This window comes from Bombina bombina, chromosome 7 (genome assembly GCF_027579735.1).
Source record: "Bombina bombina isolate aBomBom1 chromosome 7, aBomBom1.pri, whole genome shotgun sequence".
Lineage (NCBI taxonomy): Eukaryota > Metazoa > Chordata > Amphibia > Anura > Bombinatoridae > Bombina > Bombina bombina.
In genome coordinates this window covers 117,377,053-117,392,019 of record NC_069505.1, presented here as the reverse complement: position 1 = coordinate 117,392,019, position 14,967 = coordinate 117,377,053, and the positions used below count along the sequence as shown (strand labels likewise).

General features: G+C 38.3%; 1 protein-coding gene and 1 pseudogene across 1 annotated transcript in view; one reads left to right on the top strand and one right to left on the bottom strand.

The window, feature by feature from the left end:
* Positions 1 to 14,967, top strand: part of MICAL2 (microtubule associated monooxygenase, calponin and LIM domain containing 2) — a 529,879-nt gene that overhangs the window by 47,368 nt on the left and 467,544 nt on the right. The window lies entirely within an intron of this gene.
* Positions 4,164 to 4,807, bottom strand: LOC128665963 (E3 ubiquitin-protein ligase RNF5-like; annotated as a pseudogene).

Below are 14,967 nucleotides of genomic sequence, written 5' to 3'. Positions count from 1 at the left end.
CGCACTGCTCTCCCCCAGAAGTCCAGGTTTTGGGTTCCTCGAATATATGATCACAGGTACCGGTTAAGCTACCCCCCCCACATACCCGCATCATGTCAATAAACATTATCTCACATAATGTTAGAGGCTTAAATTCAGATGTCAAGAGGAAGAAAGCAATTCTAGAATATAAAGCTCTAAATGCACACATAGTAATGTTGCAGGAAACACACTTCACACCTAAATTTACTCCCAAATACTGGGATAAAGCTTTTCCCACCCAATACCACGCGATAGGACCTAAAAAAAAATGTGGGGTCTCAATACTAATCCACTCCACTTTAAACTTTCACGAAGAATCGGTTGTGAAGGATAGGGAGGGAAGATTTTTAATAGTAAAGGGAACGATTCAAAACACCCCTGTCCTCATAGTCAACATATACGCCCCAAATGATCAACAGGTAAATTTTATCTCCAAATTAAGCAAACATCTCACATTGTGGAAAAGACATAAAATGATTGTAGGAGGGGATTTCAACTGCACTATGAATGATAAAGTAGACAGATCAAATCAAGCCTTTTCACAAAATATCTCGCCCAAAAAGAAGAGTAGAGTCCTGTTGGACTTCACCACAGACCATAACCTGATTGACAGTTGGCGATCATTGAACCAGAATGTCAGAGATTACACATATTACTCACCAGCACACACAACACATTCCAGAATAGACTACATCCTCATCAGTCAAATTCTAATGCCTCTGCTAACCAGAGCCTCAATTAAAAATTGCTCATGGTCTGACCACTCTATTGTAACAGTGACTCTGGCAGGAATGCTTAACCCACTTAGATGTAAAACTTGGACCTATGACCCCATTTTGCTCCAGGATAGTGTGATTTTAGATAAGGTACAACAGCAAGTGAGGGAATTTATTGAACGTAACGGTGGCTCTACTGATAATCCAATCCTCGAATGGGGAGCCTTGAAAGCATATATTAGAGGGCTTTTGATTGCAGAATCAGCCAAGCAACGTACACTCATAGAAGCTACCAAAACAAAACTAAGATTAGAAGCAAATGCGTTGAGACTACAACTTAGCACACACCCTACAAACACCATAGCTAAACAATTAAAAACGATAAATGAGGAATTAGATAAACTCCTAAATAAAGAGGCACTTAGATCAATAAAGGTAATTGACACCCAATACTACATCTACGGAAATAAGCCAGATAAAATGCTTGCTAATAAACTGAAGGAAATAACTAGAACCACTACAATCCCCCAGCTGCAAACATCAGACAACAAAACCACCAATGATCCCCAAGCCATAGCGAACTTATTTGCTGACTACTACAGCAGGTTATACAATTTAAAGACCAGCAATACACAAAAGGACATGACCACAGAATTAATAAACTTTCTAGGAGACAGTCCCTTCCCAACCATTACCGTAGAAGATCGTGATTCCCTAAATAGACCCATAACCCACGAGGAAATAAAATTTAGTATTAAAACCCTCAAAGGCTCAAAAGCCCCAGGACCTGACGGTTACTCTGGTCTTTTCTATAAAACCCTGCAACCTTTATTAGTCCCACAACTGGCCAAGGTGTTTAATTCAATGCTTCAGGGAAAGGAAATACCCAAGGAACTATTAATGGCGAGAATCTCAGTTATACCTAAACCAGGGAAAAATAAAAACCACTGTCAAAATTACAGGCCCATCTCACTAATTAATCAAGATATTAAACTATTCACCAAAATTTTAGCAAATCGTCTCAACCCCCTCCTCACTAAACTAATACACCCCGATCAAGTGGGGTTTATCATGCAAAGGGAAGCTCCAGACAACACAAGAAAAATAATAGACTTAATCAATATAGCCACAGTTAAGGGAACGCCTTCTCTGTTCCTTTCTCTGGACGCAGAGAAGGCGTTCGATAGGATTGATTGGGACTTTATGTTTGCAGTACTGGGCAGGGCGGGAATTAAGGGTCCTTTCGCTGATGCATTGAAATCATTGTATTCGTGCCCCACTGCATATGTTAAACTCTCCGGGTACCAGTCCCACTCAATACACATCAATAATGGCACACGTCAGGGTTGCCCGCTTTCCCCACTGCTATTTGCGTTAAGTATAGAACCCTTAGCAATCAAAATACGAGACAACCGAGACATTTCTGGAATCACAGTAGGACAGACTGACCACAAAATTTCTTTATTTGCGGATGACGTAATACTAACATTGACCAAACCATTGCTCTCCCTACCCCCAGTATATGACCTAATACAGCATTTTGGACGCATATCCGGCTACAAAATAAACAAGAGTAAATGCGAAGCATTCGGTATTAATTTGCCACAGCACACCCAAAAATTAATGAAATTAAATTTTTCATTTAGCTGGCCAAAAAAGTCCATCAAATACCTTGGAATTAATCTATCCAGCAATATACATTCCCTTTATCACCTGAATTATTTACCAATATTTTCATATGCTAGAGAGTTGTTAGCGAAGTGGATGAAACTGAAACTATCCCTATATGGAAGAATTATATCTATAAAGATGTCTTTACTTCCCAAACTACTATACTTATTCCGCTCTCTGCCAATAACACTACCACTCACGGAACTGCACAAACTTCAGAGGGACATTCTTCACTTTATATGGCAGGGCAAAAGGGCAAGGATTAATAAAAAAATCATGTGCACTGACAGGAAGGGGGGGGGTGGGATTACCAAACCTAATCCCATACTATTATTCGGCCCGTATGGCGCAAACCTTAAAGTGGTTCCTCACCAGTAACATACCACAATGGGTTCATATTGAATCTAAGGCCCTAAACATTTTCCCAGTATCTAACTTATTATGGACACCTCATAACACTGCGACACATAAAAAATATGAATACATCGCAATTCAACATACTATATACATATGGAAAAAACTAAATTTAAAATTTCCTCTACTCAGTAAAAAATCGAAAATAACCCCTCTGATAACTCCACATTCTCTTATTGATACAGCTACACAACAGAAATGGAGCAACAGGGGGTTATATAGGATAGCAGATGCATATAAAGAAGGGTCACTGATGACCTATGATCAATACCAAGCCCTTGACCCTGAGGATAAACATATTTGGTACCATTACCTACAACTGAAATCTAGGGTTCAACAGATAATGGGTAATGAAAAATCCCCACCCTGCACTACACTTGAAACATTAGGTCTATCGACCCATCAAATAAGGGGAGGCATCTCAACCCTATACAAAATCTTCAACCGGCCACCGAAAGCTGACAAATCTCACCTCATGTTAAAATGGGAACAGGACACGGGGAAAACGTGGTCAATCGAACAGTGGACAGAAAATCTTAGGGGTGGGTTATCATTCTCACAAAACGCAACACTCAAGGAAAATTTTATCAAAGTGGCCTTTAGGTGGTACCTTTATCCGGCTAGATCGGGAGGGGGGACTGACCCACTAACTAAACTGTGTTACAGAGGGTGTGGAGAAACAGGGACCTACTCTCACATGTGGTGGAGTTGTAGATACGCAAAGGAAATCTGGGATCATACCTCCAACCTCATTAGCGAGATCTTCCAGAAGAGGGTGACTTTAACTATGGAACAGGCCTTACTCCACTTCCCGATTGGGGAATTCACCAAACATAACAACAGACTAATCATGTGGATTTGCACTATAGTTAGGTTGAGTGTAGCCCAATTTTGGAAGAGTGCCCCACCCAGTTTTGATAGGGTAAAGCAAAAAATATCTTACCACTTCGAGAAAGCAACTGAAGTAGCTGAAACCCTAAATAATAGGGAAGCATACTTGTTGCAATGGGAACCTTACATTCACTACTATGAGGCCTCCAGAAGGGGGGGGGGGGAGAGCAGGAAATGCGGAAAGGCGGATCATGCCATAAATAGAGAGCAATAAAAGACATAAAAGTGTTTTTCTCTTTATTTTTCTTTTATTTTTATTTTTTATATTTAACTACTTTACAAGTGAGAGTTGAGCATAAGTAATGTTGGATTTATTAGACTATTATTTGTTTTGTTTTATGTATGTATGTACAAAAACCTAAATAAAAATATTTCAAAATAAAATTAAGTTGTGCAGCAAGAAGGATTTCATGTAATTATTCTTATGTAGTGAGATATTTCTACATATAAATATATGTGAATCATCTAGACGTTTAGTCAGGAGATTTTCTGAGGAGTGCCAGCTGCGGGAGATGAGGGTGGAGTGTCTAGAGCGGATTGCTGCCACCTGTATCACAGGCAGGAGTTAGAGGAGTGCGTTGGTCCTCACACGCTGAGTAGACACAGGAAGAAAAAGGCAGCAATAATAAGAAAGAGGGAGTTTGGCAATCTCAGTTGTCTACCCAGTGGTAGCCCAGTGTCTGCACGGGGTGCGGTGTGAAAATCATTGGTGTTAAAGACTGTGGTGAAGAGACCCGAAGGGAAAGGTGCCAATGCCGAACGACATGTGGAAACCGATATCTGTGAACCCAGGAATCCCCCCTCCTCCTGTTCTGTGCTCTGGCTCTGTTCTTTGTCCCTGTGGTCTTAGGGGAGTCTTCAACCTGGGGTCTTGCGCATTGCTTTCTCCTCTGCCATATGTAGGAATGACTTTGTCCCGGCTGATCCCAGCTTTACAAACGGGGCACTCATGACGCTCAGGTTGAGTTTCTAACCACTGATGTAAACATGGCCAGCAGTAAAGGTGACCGCACACTGACCACCGGCTCCCGAGCCGTTTCCAAGCAAATATTACACTCATAGGCCGCATCAGGGCTGCCAGCAGCCGCCGCCATGGCAACGCCAAGACCGGAAACAAAGGGCGGAGAATGATGCGAAAAATCAAACACATTCCTGCTTTTTTAAATGAAGATACCAAGAGAACGAAGAAAAATTGATAATAGGAGTAAATGAGAAAGTTGCTTAAAATTGCATGCTCTGTCTGAGTCATGAAAGAAAAAAAATTGGATTTAGTGTCCCTTTAATTAGTGCCCCTTTAATCCTCCAGCAATTTGATACACTATGATGAAGACTCATTAAATAATATTTTTATTGTTTAAAAGGGGTAGTGCTGAATATTCCTCCCTAAACATACACATCAGCCTGGTGGGAAATAAAGTGCATAATAGCAATATTTGTATTGGACTAATGTGTTTTTAATCATTTTCTGTCACATGGAAAATTTAAACAAAGTGTTTCCCTGTTGCACTTGTCTTGCTGCCTTGCCAAGTCACATAAACGCACAGCTACTTGCCGGCCTACACACAACATACTGACATTCCCCATTGCTCTGTTTGGTCAAAGTGCTTGGAGTCTAAAGTACACTCCTGGAATATTGCCGGAGAGTTAGATCATTAATAAAGGGTGCGTATTGATCCTCTGTGATAAAAAGTTATTTATAAGCCTCCTTCCTTTTTTGGTTAGTTTTAAAGCTTCAAATGAGTTTACATTAAAGGACCAGTCAACACAGTAGATTTGCATAATCAACAAATGCAAGATAACAAGACAATGCACTTGTGTGCAATGCTGAATTCCGCCAGGGGAATTCAGTCCGCCAGAGGCGAGCCGCGGTGGACAGGAGCGTGTATGTCCGCCTCAGCTTGATCAATCGCCCTCTAAAAGTTATGTCTATTTCCACTCCCCCTGTACCATGTGATAGTCATCAGCCAATTACAAATGCATACACATACCATGTAACAGCCATCAGCCAATCACAAATGCATACACGTACCATGTGACAGCCATCAGCCAATCACAAATGCATACCCACTTATTCTGTGAATTCTTGCACATGCTCAGTAGGAGCTGGTGACTCAAAAAGTTTAAATAAAAAAAGACCGCACATTTTGTTAATGGAAGTAAATTGAAAAGTTGTTTAAAATTGCGGCTCTATCTGAATCATGAAAGTTTAATTTTGACTTGAGTGACCCTTTAACTATCTAGTTGCTCATAATGTAGCGTTTCTTATTGACTAAGTGCTATCATTTTATTGTACTTTTGCTATAAAAGCAAATTCAGTAGTCTACACAGGAAATGTTACCAGCCAGATGGCATTATAAAATGTTCTGTTATTTGTAAATGTTACTTAAAGGGACAGTACACTGTAAAATTGTTTTTATATTAAAGGTCTACACCAGAATTTGTATTGTTTTAAAAGATAAATAATCCCTTTATTACCCATTCCCCAGTTTTGCATAACCAACACAGTTATATTTATATACTTTTTTACCTCTGTGATTATCTTGTATCCAAGCCTCTGCAAACTGCCCCTTTATTTCAGTTCTTTTGACAGACTTGCAGTTTAGCCAATCAGTGCCTGCTCCCAGATAACTTCACGTGCACGAGCACAGTGTTATCTATATGAAATACATGAACTAACACCCTCTAGTGGTGAAAAACTGTTAACATGCATTCTGAAAAGAGGTGACCTTCAAGGTCTAAGAAATTAGCATATGAACCTCCTAGGTTAAGCTTTCAACTAAGAATACCAAGAGAACAAAGCAAAATTGGTGATAAAAGTAAATTGGAAAATTGTTTAAAATTACATGCTCTATCTGAATCATGAAAGTTTATTTTGGCCTAGACTGTCCCTTTAATGTATTTTCAATGACTTGTTATACCAGCTGAAGAGTATAAAACTTATGAGAAATTGCATTTTCAGGTTTATTTGTGTATATGAAGTAGCTGGTTTTGTGCTTTTAAACCCAGCCTATTACAATGGGTTGAGCTTCAGGTAATATCAGATCTCATTATGTTATCACTTTGTGTACACACACTCAATACTCAATACTGTACTTAGAGAGAACAATGGAAAATTATCATTTTATTACTAAACTATCCTGCCCCCCACTGTGGGTGTCATTTCTTCTGCTGCCTGTGTTTACTTAGGCTATTCAATAGAATATACTCCAGTATAGAAACTTTCAGTATAGGTTTGGATACCACAGGCTAAATCAGCTATTTCAAATGCCAAAATAGGGTAAAGGAGCTACTTGTAAACAATTTAAAACATGCCAGCAAGTAAAATGAAATATTGGGAGAGACATTTTTGGGAGGAATTGTTCCTTTAAGCTATCCAAATCACAAAATTATTGCATAATTAACAAATTTTGCAACAAGCATTGAAAAAATAATAATTTTGGTTCATTTTGGGTTAATATTGTCTTTTAAAGTTTTTAGCCGGATGGTCAGTAAAATCAGCTGGGTGGTGTGCCCATTAAATAGGCCCTGGGGAGAACACTGCAAATTTAAAAACAAATTATATTTTTTTGTTGCAAATAAATATTAAAGTAATTTTGAGTTTAGTAAATTAAAAATTAGCTTTTCTTACTTGTCTGTCTCACATCCTCCTTCCTTTCATTTCCTTTCCTTTACTTTCCTTCCCTTTCCTTTCCTTCTCTTCTCATTCCTTCTCTTCCCATTCCTTTCCTTTTTTCTCCCCTTCCTTCCTTTCCTTTCATTCATTTCCTTCCCCTTCCTTCCTCCCTCTTATCCATATTCTTGTTCACCAGCAGCCTCACTGCTGGGAAGTACAAAGTTGCACTGACTTGTGTATCACCACCCTTGTCAACCTATCAAGAAATTAGATTTTTTTGTTGTTGCAAATAAATAGAAATATGTTTAAGTTTAATAAATTTAAAAATTACCATTTCTTGCTGGTCTGTCTCACCTTCTCCTTCCTTCCTTCCTTCCTTCCTTTCCTTCCTACATTCCCTTCCTTTTCATTCTCTTCCTTTCCTTCTCTTCCCTTCCTTCCCTACCTTTCCCTTTCCTTTCCTTCCGTTCCTTTTCCTTTCCGTCCGTTCCTTTTCTTACCTTCCTTCCTTTCCTTCTCTCTTTCCTACCATTGCTTTCCTTCCTTTCATTCCTTTTCTTTCCTTCCCTTCCTTTCCTTGCTTCTCTCTTTCCTTCCATTCTTCCCCTTCCCTTCCCCCGCTTATCCATATTCTTGTTCACCAGCAGCCTCAGCCTGCTGATCAGTACAAAGTTGCACTGACTTGTGTATCCCCACCCAGAGGCATAACTAGAAACCACAGGGCCCAGGTGCAAGAATCTAAGAAGGGCCCCCAACCCCACCCAAAAAAAAGTGAATTTGATACATATCTTTTTTTTTTTTTTTTTTTACATTTAAATGGACAGTCTAGTCAAAATTAAACTTTCATGATTCAGATAGGGCATGCAATTTTAAACAACTTTCCAATTTACTTCTATTATCTAATTTGCTCAATTCTTTAGATATCCTTTGTTGAAGAAATAGCAATGCACACGTGTGAGCCAATCACACAAGGCCTTTATGTGCAGCAACCAATCAGCAGCTACTGAGCATATCTAGATATGCTTTTCAGCAAGTGATATCATGAGAATGAAGCAAATTAGATAATAGAAGTAAATTAGAAAGTTGTTTAAAATGACATGCTCTTTCTAAATCACGAGAAAAAAAATTGGGTTTCATGTCCCTTTAACACAGAAAAAAAATGTGAATCAAATTACATGTCTGCAAAAGGAGGTACCCTGTGCCCACAGTCTGTGAGATGGTCTGACCCCCTATTACTGTATATAGTGACACTGTTTAACCCACCAGTACTGTATATAGTGAGTCAGTGACACAGTCTGTAATCTGCCGGTGAGATGGCTGGCCTGCCCCTACCTGCCCCAGTACTTTATAAAGTGACCACATTAGTCTGTGACATGGTCCAGCCCACCCGTACTGTATATAGTGGTACTATATAGTGGCACTGTTTACCCCCCGCCCCCCCCCCATGCTGTAGTAACCAGGTCTGTAATTTGCTGGTTCCACAAACATACACACATACACACACATACATGCATAAATACACACACAGTCACATACATACATACATACACACATAAACACCAATGGGTAAAACAGAAAGACTAACCCCTGTAGTCAGAGACACTAGTGAAGCATTATGTCACACTCACATGATATCAGTGCAGGCAGTGGCAGGTCAATGTTTTTTTTTTTTTTTGTTTGTTTTTAAGCTGGGCCCCCACACTTGGGGGCCCAGTTGCAATTGCGACCTCTGCACCCCCTGTAGTTTCGCTTCTGTCCCCACACTTGTCAATTTGTGCTTGTGATTTTAGTGAGTGCGCACAAGTTAAGGAACAGGCTGAGACACATAACAATTCATTCTTATTTATTGCGGAAGTTGGAAGGCACATAGGGATTAATCACAATCCCTTAAAAAAACACATCTAGTGATTATCAAAAGAAAAACACAATTGAAGTCCATGGGGATTTTTGAAGATAAATAATTTAATGAGTTTGAATAAAGGTTTGTGATAAATCCCCATAATATTTGTTCTACATCTAATCTGGAAGGTGACAGGGGAATCTATTGACCACTAATTTGGATGCTCTAGATCTTGGAGGTGTGAGTCAGTTCTTATATAAAATCCCACAGGCTGTTGACACTGTGGGCTGACTGGAGATTGGTATTTACTCCCTGATGGCTTGGTTAGGGGACCATGGCTACATTCATTTGAGGGGCCTAATGAATTGTCACCATTGAATTTGTCTAGAGAAGTGATCTCCTAAGTGACATGATCCTTTTTTACATCCCCCATCCTCCGTATACGTACCATGAAAAGTCATCCACACTTGCCTGGAACCCTAAAGTGTTTAATCCCCTTCAAAGAAGATTAAAACATAGTCCTTGAGTAGGAAACAGCCAGTGAGCCAATCACACAACCAACCAATCATAGGTTTTGTAATGCTTTTAGCTCCCAAGAAGCACTTTATATATGTGTTTAACCCCTTTGTGGAGGTTAAACACACATAGCTTCCGGATGACTAGTGAAAAAAATGACACCAACAAATAAGAGCATGTCACTTTTTTTTTTTTTTTACTAAAATGACCTATAATTCTGAATAAATCAGAAAGTAGGCTCAGTATTTAGTTTATGGACATAAGAACAGCACCAATCCCCTCTGATGGGAGAAGTGCTCATTTCACAAATATGTTTTGATATTGCTAGTGAATTATTGTGCAGAACACCTAACCCTTAACTCCTGACCACAGTCACATGTTTCTGGCTTCATCTCAAGGTTTAGAACATTGGTAAATGGTCTGTAAACCTGTCTAGTGTTTTTATGAAGAGTTATAACCCAGACAAAACCTTATGTTGGATGAATTACTATTCCTCTGATATAATCTGACCTAGTTTTCCGTCACCATTTTACGATGCATCCCAGTGTCCTGATACAATTGATTTCTTTTTGGCTTCTAGCAATGTTTACACACATTAAAAATAATCTGGATGGATCATGAGTGTAAATTGTGGGAATAGAATGGGCCATAAAATACATAGAAATTGGAAACATTTACAGGGATAGTCCATATGTGTGAGTTTGTTTTCCAGGATTCCCCAGGAACTCATTCAGCTCTACAGATTTATTCAAGATCTTTAAACAATGTAATAAAATTATTTTCACCTCTAGAAGAAAAAAACATTTTCCCTCTCAGGAATGGCCGTAATGAATCCAAACTGTGATTTGAGAATACATTTCTTATAAATAGCATTTCTATAAAGCATCATAGTAGAGCAATTAAAGGGACTTTATCCCTTTCCCTGCTAAGCCTTTTTTACACCCTAGTTCTGAGCCAATTTTTTTACTTTCCTTGCTACCTACATTTAAACCCTATTGTAATTCAAATTTCAGTAAGTGATCCACAGAAATTATATATTGGGGGTTTTTCACAGCAGGCCCAGCAGATTCACAATATACCATTATTATATTTATATTTCTGTAACATGTATATTTTTGCTTAGATTTTAGTAATTAATATTGAAAATAATCAGGTGACCACTGCTGTTACTGTGATCACCTGACTAAATTGTCATCATGGGTAGCCACATGTGAATTTGGGGCCCATATGGGCTTTTGGGAGTTATAATATAGATTATTATACATTATGTTAACTGTTACCATAGTGATCATCTGACTATACAAACAAAATTCATATATTTCTTTAAGAGAGGGGCTTTTCTACGATAAAATAAACTTTATTAAGGGTCTCTAGACAAACCAGATTTTTTGTATTCTGCATATAATGTAATAGCTTCAAGCAAATCCCCATGCTTTTTTTTTTTTTTTTTTTTTAACTTTATTTTTAAAAGATCTGTTGTGTGGTACTGCTCCAAGACCAGATTATTCTCTTTTAAATGAGTGGTCTTGGAGGTTTGTAGCTACTAAGGGAACTGAGATTGAGTGGTTTGAAAATCCTCTCCCCCATCCAGTTCCCTTGTAGCTACCGGTATGTATACTTGTTCAGCCCCCTTTGTGATGTCACCTCCAATAGAGCCTGAGAGTGACACCCACTAAGCCACCAACAATCCCCGACCTGTAGTGAAGGGGATCGCCGAAAACCGTGTTTGATTGGCGATTCCCCTGCATGATGAGAAGGGCCTGTCATGCGCCTACAGGTAGCGATGTGCATGATGAGAACACCTTATGTGCATCGAAGGGGTTAAGGACCAATTAAACGGCTCTAGTGTACAAAGGTGATAGACCATTTCATTATTGTGCTTAACTTAACTTTATGTATTACTCTCACAAATAGCCAGTCATTGGTGGCTACATATATATGCCATCCCTGATTGGCTTAGGTGTTCATCTCCAGACCAGTAGTGCATTGCTACAACACAGCGGATTAAAAAGGGGCAGTAACCACCTTGCAATAACAATATTTTTCTGCTTTGTGTCTTGCTAGTTTAGTGTGAAAAAATTTAATGCATTAACACTTTTCTTTTTTTTTGCTGCATTTGTTTTGGTATCCAAACTAGCCAAACTTCACCAAACGCTTTACTGTAGTATGCCACTGTCATTTTGGTAGCAAAAGATCTATTGTTTTTCAGTTTCTTATCTTATAATCTCTGCTGAGGCCAAGTAGGGAGAGATATGTAGCAGGATTGGGTTTAGGAAGCCAGTGGTTAAAATTGGAAAATTCTTAATTTTCAGGCTTTAATTGAAGAAAACTGGGTCAAAATAATTAGGGAAAGTGTATAGCAAAGTTGATTTGCTATTTGTAATTAAACATTCTATAATACAATCTCAAAGTTTGTAATGTTCCTCCCAGGGTTACAACTATTTATAACCCCTTTTACTTATTGTACATAGTATCCTTTTTTTGTAGCCAATCATAGGACATGTGTAAAATGATCTTCTGCACTGATCTAAACAATTACTGTTTGGTATGTAACATTGACAATAAAACTACAGTCTTTTCTACAGGTTTTTTTTAACTCTGTGATTGGCATCTTGTACATAAATGCCAATCTTGGTGGGTAAACACATACTAACCTTACAATGCGTCTTGTGCACAAGCGTGGTTATCATGTCAGGGTCAGCTGTGTGCAAGGTGCATGTCCCATGCTTTTTAACACACAGTGTTTTACAATAATACACCTGGGCTACTGAACCCAAGCTTTTTCTTTCATGATTCAAATAGAGCATGTAATTTTAAGCAGCTTTCTAATTTACTCCTATTATCAATTTTTCTTCGTTCTCTTGGTATCTTTATTTGAAAAAGCAGGAATGTAAGCTTAAGAGTCGACCCATCTTTGGTTCAGTAGCTGGGTAACGCTTGCTGATTTGTTCTTAATGCAGCCACCAATCAGCAAGGGTTATCCAGGGTTCTAAACCAAAAATGGGTCAGCTCGTAAGCTTACATTCCTGCTTTTTCAAATAAAGATACCTAGAGAACGAGGAAAATTTGATACGCAAAAAGATAGACCAGCACTGTTAAACCTCTTATAGGGAGTGATAAAATATATACAACAGATTCCACAAGTGGTTTCACATCTATTAAAATAGATAGTTGAATAATTTTACATATAATTCAGGCAATAACCAAATATTGAATAGATGAAACTGCTATGGTTAAAATAGTATATGCAAATGTGGGTTGTATGTAATAAGTTCCTCAATCTACAAATGATCCTGATTTGAATATACAACAGGGTCTTCAATGTAGGAAGTGTATAACCTGGAACTTGGCAATTACCGATTCTCAAGCCTGCTGCCCCTTCAAAAAAGTGTTTCCGGAAACACAAGATGAAAGCTAAAAAGATACAAAAAGAAACAGACGCACAGCCCGATTTAAGTGTATTAAAACAAACTTTAATAGCCCCTATAATGGGTTACTACTCACAGGATAAAAAAATGTAAACATGCACATAAAATGATTAAAATATTTTTGTCCCCATTCCACCCGGCTTGGTCAATCCTTAGGGTTCGATGCAAGCAAGTGTCTCGAGTGTCTTTCAAAACTTTGTCTCCCCCTTTCTGCCATGGTTTTAAAGTTGTCCGGTAGTCCAGATAAAATTGATACATAAAAGTGTATATATAATTTGTAAATTAAAAACTTACCATAAACAATCCCTCGGGTACCGCTTTCTTGCACAAGACTGCACAATAATGATAGTACAGATGCCCCCTAGGGACAAACAACTCTACGCGTTTCGTTTCACACCGGCGAAACTTTTTCAAGAGTGCAAACTATCTTCTTCGTGGAGCCTATATACCTGTCCATTCACTCCTCCCACAGGTGTCAGTAATTTATGTACCTGTGTACTAAATATATAGCAGCTATATTAGCTGTACGAAAATTGAACTTTAAACTTAGCTTATTTGCTGTTAACAATTCATAGTACAATGTAACATTACACATATCGCACTATAAAAAACCTTATTTTCATACAAATTCAAGTAATTAATTTGATAAAATAGTGCAATATAAAATGTCATATGCTAGATAGTGATAAATTCCTAATAGTTTCATAAAACTCATAAAAATATTTCGATATTGCATATACAAATTAAAACATGTCATATCTAATAGTTTTCATACCATAATTCCCAATGTTATTTCTAACATTAGAACAGGCATAGAGATCTCCCTAACGACTAAAACATCATTTAAATAATTAACAAATTAAGATAGCCAAATTGTACCAAAATACAATAAATTTGAAGACAGTTATGTAATAACTGCTCCCTATCCTATTTGCATATTGATGAACTAACTTATACTAAAAAAGCTTGGATGTTGTCTACATTTTAAACCTTTGGGTGTAAGCAATTTTGTTCCCTTATCCAAAAGGTTTCTCTTTGTCTTAATTAAAGTTGCCTATTGGTATCCCATGTATTTGTAGGGACCCACTCTATTATCTTGACCTCCAAACTCTCAATATTTTTATTGTGTTTGTCTTTGAAGTGTTTAGAGACACTATGTTGTTCTAATCCATTATCAATGTTGGTTAGATGTTCCCTAACTCTGTATTTCATTTTTATTTTTGTTCTACCAATGTTGATTAAATTACAGCTACATTTAAGTTTAAAAACTACATACATAGGCCCATAGTTATCAAGGTCTGGCGGACCTGATCCGACACTGCGGATCAGGTCCACCAGACCTCGCTGATTACGGCGAGCAATACGCTTGCTGTATTCAGCATTGCACCAGCAGCTCACAGCAGGGGGGTGTTAATCAACCCGATCGTACTCTATCGGGTTGATTTCCGGCGATGTCTGTCCTCCTGCTCAGAGCAGGCAGACAGGGTTATGGAGCAGCAGTCTTTGTGACCGCTGCTTCATAACTGCTGTTTCTGGCGAGTCTGATGACTCGCCAGAAACACAGGGCATCAAGCTCCATTCGGAGCTTGATACATATGCCCCATAGAGTCACACATGTGCACCTACTTTTGTATGTGTATTTCTTTGAACCATCATGATTTATAAATTCCCCTTGGGGTGATTTAATATGAGGACACATAACACAATTTTTTCGTTTACATTTAAACACACCCTTTCCAACTCCCCATGAATCAAATGGTTTTGAGTGGGTGGTAATAGTTTTTCTAAGTTAAGTGGGGGCTAACATGTTTTTAAAATCTTTATTCTTTCTAAATCTCACTTCTGGTTCATTACCCA